Source organism: Callospermophilus lateralis, unplaced genomic scaffold (genome assembly GCF_048772815.1).
Source record: "Callospermophilus lateralis isolate mCalLat2 unplaced genomic scaffold, mCalLat2.hap1 Scaffold_708, whole genome shotgun sequence".
Taxonomy (NCBI): Eukaryota; Metazoa; Chordata; class Mammalia; order Rodentia; family Sciuridae; genus Callospermophilus; species Callospermophilus lateralis.
Window position 1 is genome coordinate 336,244 of NW_027515187.1, and position 8,655 is coordinate 344,898.

Genomic DNA, 8,655 nt, shown 5'->3' on the forward strand with positions numbered 1-8,655 from the left:
TAGTCTATTAGGGCAGGGATATTAGTTAAGAGCTATGATAAGGACCACATGGCAAGATCTAGATCAAGTTTCAAGATAAATTGTCTTTGAGGAAATTCTGTTTAAGCTGAATCCTGATGATTGAATACATATCAGCTAAGCACTGCTTGGAAAACTGTCTACCTTCTCTAATCCTCTAATGTCCAAATCTTGTTAACCAAATTATGCATTATGTGTTAAGCAGTCAATACAAATGAGTTACTAGTACTCTAAGCAATTGAAATTGGCATGAAAAAGAAGTATATTTTCCGTTCCTGGTCTAGAAGATACCATGCTAAATATAGCATGACATTTCTTCATTTTTAAATACAAAAAAATGATTTTAAACATATCACAAACAGCAGTTTGTGAAAGTCAACAACAAATTCTTCACTCAAGCTTAACTAAATTTTTATAGAGTAAGTTCATTTTTTAAACATAATTTATGTCACTTGGATGGTAAAATAGCATCCAATTATATGTTCAGTATCTGATGAGAGACCAGAGGTAGGATGCTATATATTTTAAGTTGTGGGTTTCTTTAGCAAGATTTACCAACTGGAGTATATAATGAAATATATAATGAGATAAGGCTAATGAATTTACAGGAAAAGTAGAATTGATGAAGAGGTCTAGGCTAATAGAAAAAAAAATGAAAGATCAGAGAATTGCTGATAGAGTGTGCAAAAAGGGAGATGCCCAGGAACTGCACAGAGTGAGTGACAAACATCACCAAAGAAAGTGGGTAAGGAATGAGATACTGAAATATAAAGCATCAGAAAAGGGATAGTTTTGGGGATGGCAAGTTTTAGGGTGTAGCCATGGGAGTAGATGGATGAAAGAAATGGAGAAAAGCAAGTAACTGTGAGGCCATAATGTTGATTGTATCTTGACATGGGTGGAAGATGGTGAGGTTTAGGGGTGCTGTCAAAGCTTTAAGTCATGTGTGTATATTTTCAAAATCTGAAAATTACCCCAGTTGGGGATCAAATGGGAAGTAAATCTCAGTAATAGGGTATATGCAAAAATCAATGTAATAATCATCCTACAATCCCCTATAGAAGGAGGAACAAGGAATTGCTTAGAAGTGATGGAATGCAGACAGGATGCAGCTCTGGCTGCATCAAAAAGAAGTGGCCATACTTCAGGCAAGGACTTGTCAGCCTGGGGTGGACAGATTGAGTATGAGGTGGAGTTCAGTGGAATAAAATGGGAAGAAATAGCTAGGGGCTCAAAAGAACAAAGATTTGGAAACCCAAGGCCTTGGTTGAGAATAATAGAAATGGAAAAGGAAGTGCACAGGCTTGGGCTAATGAAAATGGTGATTAAAGCCAGGAATAAAAATCTTGATTGTAGTTGATTTTCAAACTCTTTCTAGAGCTTGAATGTTAAAGTGTTTCCCTATTGATGCAGTCAGGAGTACTCAGCTCTATAAGCCAGACAATAATATCTGCCTGGTGGCTGACTTTCTGCCTTAAAATATGAGGCCTCTTAGTTGGGAAGTAGGCATAGCCAGGTAAGAGTCATGGTGACACATTTAGAGTTCTTCTGTTTTCATACAAACAGGTTTGCACACAAAGGAGTGCCATCTTATGTAGGGACCGCCAGGTGGAATCATCTTGGGCATTAACTGGATCAGTTGACATTAATAGGTGTTAGTCAGCTTTCCAATGCTGTGACCAAATAACTGAGACAGTCTTCATTAATAAGGAAAGGTTTATTTGGCTCACAGTTTCAGATGGTTGCATGACCCCATGGCCTTTGGGCCTGAGGTGAGGCAGTACATCATGGTGGAAATATCCAGCACACCTGCATGTTTGCCAGAGAGCCAAGAGAGACAAGAAAGGTCTGGGATCTCAATATCCCCTCCAAGGGCATTGCTCCAATGACTTAACTTCCCTCCAATAGGCCCCAACTCCTAAAGGGTCCCCCATCTCCCTGTAACACTAAAGGCTGATAACCAATTCTTTAAGACATAGGCTTTTGGTGGACATTTATCCAAGTGATAGCCATGGGTTTACTTGTGTTAGGATTCAGGGTTAATCCCATACTTAGCATGGATCTGAGGTGAATTCCAAATTGACCAGAAGTAGTAAATGGAGAGTTGGGAGAACGTAGAAAGAAAAGATAAATTGTCTTGCAGTTTGTCCTGTACACAGGCAACTAAAATTCTATATAACCATGAGAAGTCACAATACTGAAATCAGATCCCTACCACTTTTGTCAAGAATTTATAAAATTTTTCAAAATCTAGCTCCCTTGATCTGCATGACCAGATACAATTGAGGCAGCAGGTCAAAGAGTGGCACAGATCAATATAATTGTGGCTATGAACACATTGACAATCTAAGTCATTTAGGTGCAAGTCCTTACAAAATAGTTGCAAAACACTTAATAATTTTAGAGACAGTCTATTTTACCAACTGAAGAAGAGCAAGTGTATTCTCTCCAATAGAGACAGAAGTTTGAGGCAGACACAATTTACCTCTTTCACCTCTCTACTTTGGACAAAAATATGCAGAGACTGATGATGAATGCTGAGGATGGGAGCCTTGTTCTAACCATATGAGGACACATGCATCTTAAATGTTTCCCACAGGTACAGTGGCAGGCTCTAAAGATAGGTATCCTGGATATATTCTCAGTGTCCAGAGTATCTTTCAGAGTATGGAATCTTTCAGAGTACAACAAACCAAACAAACACCATCACCAAGTTCAAGAAAAGAAAAGAAGGGTAACCTGGAAAATGCTTAGATCACAAGTGACCTTTTAAAGCCAATAAAACATGAATGTGCTATATAAAGACTCAGTAATAACAATGCAAAAAGCAACCAAATGTTACCTTCCAGAGGACAATGGCATCATGACATTAATAATATACTAACAAGCTGGGAACATAGGTCAGCTTTTCTTTGTGTGGAGTGATTTTCTCTTTGCTTTTAATGATGTGAGATAAGCTCATAATTTTGTTTCTCAATAGTAGATTTTGCTCCCAAATTAGTTAACGTAACCTGATGCTCTATTCAGGTACCAGTGTTTTTCAACTAATACTTTAAGCAAAAGTGAAATGAATTGTACACTTCCAAGTTTATTATATTTTCCCTTTTGGGGATATACTTCTATTTCTCAGAACATATCTCCATTGTTAAACAGCACACACCTAATTGCATTAATGAAGGTATGTATTTTATTATATATTTATAATTGTGGATTTTATTTAATTTTCTGTAGCTATATATTAGTACTGAATTTATTTTCAAGTTGTTTCTTATCAATCAAATGACTCCCTTAAAAATTCCAACTCATAACACAAATATTGTAACATTCTAAATTTCCTAGACTATTGAGATAAAGAATCATCTTTGACCAAATCTGTTGGAGGCCATATATATAATTATATATATTTATATATTTGTTCTAGTCATTAAGGCAGAGAGGACACTCTTTCAGAAACTCCTGGGTGGAATACCCCCACCCTCACCCTCACCACAAGAATGCCTGGATCATGCTGTCCTAACTCACAGCCATAGGATCAAAGAGCCTCCTGGAGATGGGCATCGCCTGCCAAAGGCCAAATAACCTGTTTATTGTGACACCCCTGCCACCCGGAGAAGCAAGCACCAAGAAAAGACTTCTCCCACATGGAAACCTTATACATACAGATCCCCTTTGATCTGTACCACTATAAATAAAGCAGGCACAGGCTTCTTCTTTGTTAGAAGCTTGACCCCTCTTGTAGGCTCAACTGGCCATGCCCCTGATTTACATATATTCTTGCCTGTTTGACTTTAATTTCTTGATATATTAGTTTCATAACTTTTATTTCACAGCCAGCCTATCACTCCTAGGGGTACCCACCCTCTCGCCCACGTAGGACATGAGCGAGTCAAGTCTACACAAATTATAAATAGAAGGAAGCCTAATAGAAGCTTCCTTCCACCATCTGGATTTAAGATATCAAAAGAAAATTATAGAGGGCTGGGGTTGTGGCTCAGGGATAGAGCATTCACCTAGCATGATAAAGCCCTGGGTTTGATCCTCAGCACAAGATAAAATAAATAAAAAAAAAGGCATTGTGTCCAACTACAACTGAAAAAAACGTTAAAAAAAAAGGAAAGAGAAAACTGTAGAAGTTGTAAAGAAAGAACACCATTGCTGGCTCATACAAAATTTTCCTACAGTCCCATATTAATCTTTGTGGAGTTCCACAAGGGAATATTAAGGGAAAATTGAAAAAAGCAGAATCAGCAATGAAACCCAAAGGGTGGGATATAAGCTAAAGGAGATGTAAAGTCTAGAAAGGATTAGCTCCTGAGCACCAGGAATGTGATAATGAGCAAAGTCCATCTGAATCCAGCAAGTTCATGTGCTATAAGCAGAGTGGAAGGCACCTTGGCTTTTCATTTTCCTTTAATGTAGACTCTTACTGTACTGCATGATATGTTGGCATGTTGGCCTATTTTAAAAATTAGACACCAAACATTTTGAGTATTTTTCTGTTAATATTGGAGTGTACACAGAAAACAGTGTTTGAGCAGGAGAAATAAGATGAAAATTTCAGGACTCTTTATCTGGCAATAAGGCATAGGCTCAACTTCAGGCCAACTTTGAACAGTTAAAGGCAATATTCAAAAGAGAAGGAGTGAAAGCCTGACTAGAATAAATTGAATAAGTAAGTATAGAAATGAAAAAATAAATTGATCTTGGAAGAAGAATTGGAATACATTAGTAGCTTGTTAGAAATAAGGGGTTTCTGATTAGTTAATTAATTCTTTGGTAATTCTTAGAGATACATTCAATAATTATGAAATATACTATAGAACACTTTTTATCCTAACTGCTGAATTTCCTACCTGGAGTTCAAAGTCAATTTAATGACTTTGAACTCGCCAGAAGATGAGTATGCCTCATGCACAAGCATCAATCAAACACTAAAAATGTAGAGATTTTCAAAGAATAATAATCAACAAAATGTGCATTATTAGCTCAGCCAAGTATGTATATAGTATTTCCTTTGTTTCTTCTTTCCCCTGCTGCTACGTATTTGGTTTGTGATTCTTTGTGACATCTATTGGAATACCTGGAGACAAGACCCAGCTTTCCCTTCAGATTGTCCAACATTCTTGACACCTGCCTGTGGTATACAGGCTCTGGTCTTCAGAGCTCTGCAGTTTCTCACTGATCTCAGCAATAGCTGTTCAAACTTAACACATCACACCTTTGCTAATTTCTGATGTGAGCAAATAGATCTTAATTCCCTTTTCTCACCATTGCTGCCTTCCCCCTACCCTATCTCTATAAGCATAGACTCACTTCCATTATCATTTTTTGAGAGTGAGAGAGAGAGAATTTTCTTTTTATATTTATTTTTTAGTTTTTGGAAGACACAGCATCTTTGTTTGTATGTGGTGCTGAGGATCAAACCCGGGCCACACGCATGCCATCGCCAGCCCACCATTACCATTTCTTGAGACTTTTGCTCCCATTTAAAATCCCAAAGAGTTTTCTGCCCCATCACCTCCATTCCCAATTCTTCCTCATGTATATATTCTTTTCCTACACTCAGACAGGACAATGTTGCCCTTATCTACAAAAATTTATCAAACATCATTTGGTTTGGGACTTGGAATGCTCATTTAAATCAATTAAAAACAGTTCCTGTTTCCTAGTGAAGTGAAATGTAAATACCAGGTTCCTTGGGGCGGGGGGTAATTTAAGGAGCTGGCTGTCCCCCAGCACTGGGATCATGGCAGTGGATCTCAGGTAGTTCCCTGCAGTTGTTATGGCTCTTCTGTTGGATGGCCATGCCATTGATAGATGGTGCCTTGAAGGTTGTGTATACACTGTGTTGTTGTAAATGTCATGGGCACTAAACCATGAGTGAGCTTCATTTTTATTCTATTCATTTTGGAATGGACAAGACATTATTTTCTGTTTCTTGAAACAATACTGCCAGACCTCTGAAACTAGTTGGAAAGTGAGATTTGGGCCTTTTAGGTTTGCACTGTGAGGAAGTACAACCACAGGGTTTCTAAGAGGCCACTTTACAAATTCATCCATTCACAAAAGGCATCACCTGATTCTGCCTAGCTTTATTTGACTTTTTGAACTGTAGAATATTTTGTTTCCTGGCCGAATGGAAAAACGAGAGCAAAAGAAATGCCCAAATAAAGACTTCTTAGTAGAAATCACTTTGTATTGAACTATGATTTCTCATGGTCATGAGCAAATAGCCACCTGTCTCAGAGAAGAGACTGAATTCTTCTCTAATGGAACTTAGCTGGAGCATCCTAAAGCTATGACTTGAACAACAGTCTGTTAGTCTCCTTTATTCCTTCCCAAGGATGGTCTGGGATGAACTGTGCTTTCAAGAGACGTTAGTTTCTAGCATGACAAAGCCCAGGTCCCTTCATTTAAAATGCTTTCTGAACACTATTTTACATAAGACCTTCTAAATAATTTGAAAAATGTTGGCGATAGCAGAACTAGGCATGGTTTAATTTTACCTTCTGATGCTTCAGAGCAGAGTGGAGAAAACTTCAGATTCGGCTCCATTGTTTATAGCAGGGATGCTTCCTCTTGTTTATTTGGGGGAGTGTGGGCCAGGCTATTCCAGAGGTTCTCCTGCATTCCTTCTTCCTTTATATTTCTATATTGAATGTTCTGTTTCTGCACCTATGTTTTTGGTGAAAATTGTCAGAATCAAAATTCAGCCACTTGCTGGGTGCAGTGGTGCACACCTGCAATCCCAGAATTTTCGGAGGCTAAGGCAGAAGGATCACAAGTGCAAGGCCAGCCTCAGCAGCTTTCCAAGGCCTTAGACAACTTAGTGAGACTCTGTATCAAGGTTAGAAAAAAAAAGATAAGGGAGGTGGGGATGTGGTTCAGTGGTTAATTACTTCTGGGTTCAATCCCTGGTACAAAAAATAAAAAATAAAAAGCCTCCCACAATAATTTCCTTACCATTTAACAGCCTTTGCCAACCACGATATTGCAAAGCCAAAGGCATTAATTTAGTCTTTTATTTAAAAACACCATATCTCACTTAACTACCAGCTAAAAATTTACTCCAAGATTCTGTGACTTTTTATTATCTTGCTTGTCAGCTATTTCTCATTAAATTTCTGTTGCCAGAGGAGTTAAATATCCTGGATACCAAACCATTTATCCTTCTCTCTGCACTCTACTTTCCACCAGCAGTGGAGTCTATAATTTTATTTTATTTCCCAGAAAGGCACTGCAGAGATTTTTCTGATTCTCTGCAGTTCACAAATTTTTGATCATACCCAACTTTAAATCCTCTTTCTTTCTTTCTTTCTTCTTTTTTCTTTGTTTTATGGATCATAAGTTTATTCATTCTGTTGTTCTGACTCTTGCTTTCTTTGTACCAGTCCTTAGACTACTATGAGCAAATAGCAGGACAAATCTTCAAACCAAATCCTTCCCCATTATGTAAATAAAATGATGTATCACCTTTTTGATACATCACCTATAAAATAAAACTTTGTAGGATGCTAAACCACACCATCAATTTCCTGTTCTGATCCTCTGCCCATACTGATTACCAAACATCTCTTCTTACCCAACTCAAGCCTTGTAGCAATTCTGCTCTTCCAGATATATGCAGAGAAATGGTTTGAATAGAGTTCATGTCCATAAATTATTATATTTAGCATATAAACAGAATTTTATGATTCCACCCTTACTTATGAATTCATTTGCTATAGTAGATTGAATAATTCCCATTACCAACATTTTATAGTTGGATGAAATAAAATTCAGAGAATAACATTTCTAATTGCCCAAACTAGATTCTGCCTCTGTAAATACATTCATTTTTTAAGTTCTGAAACATGTATTTTCCCTAGTCTGCTTTGAAAAGCAAATGCAGACTTAACTTTTACCAAATACTCAATTTTAATTACTTTACTTCAAATGACATTCAATTTTGGCAGATAAATATGACATTAATTTAATTGCATGATTTCACAACTGAAATCTATTGGAGTTCTTTGTTTTCCTAACTCAGGGAACATAAGTGCAGAGAGAGTTCAAATTACTTGTTAAGTTTCACACTCTTATTAAAGTACATCTACTATGTTTTATAGGCTAAAACAATATTTAGGTATCCAACTACCTTTTATTACTTATTTGCACTTGGAGAAATTATTATCAAATACTATCTACATCATTCTTTATATGCTGCTTTTGAAATTATATTTGTTATCTACACATTGTATTACATATATGATATTATTATTTTGTTGTATCATGTATTGGATTTATATATTTGTGAATTATAAAGAATCAGAACACAAGATCTAAATTTTCAAAATTGTTTAAGACTCTTCTAATACTAAAACTTATCATTAGACATAATTTAAACAAAGCATGTGTTTCTTAGATCAAAATATTTTCAAAATCACCAGATTATATTTATCATAAAATGTTGAAAAGACATGGAAATACCAAATCAAAAGTTTAAGATCACCCTTAATTCTTCCCTTCAAATAAAACCTTTATAAAACTTTGGTTTTACTCAATGTTTTGCCTAGTAAAGAGCAGGTTTTTGCACATACTAAGACTCAATGGACATTAGAAAATGAATGAATGATGGATGTTAATCCATAGGAATTC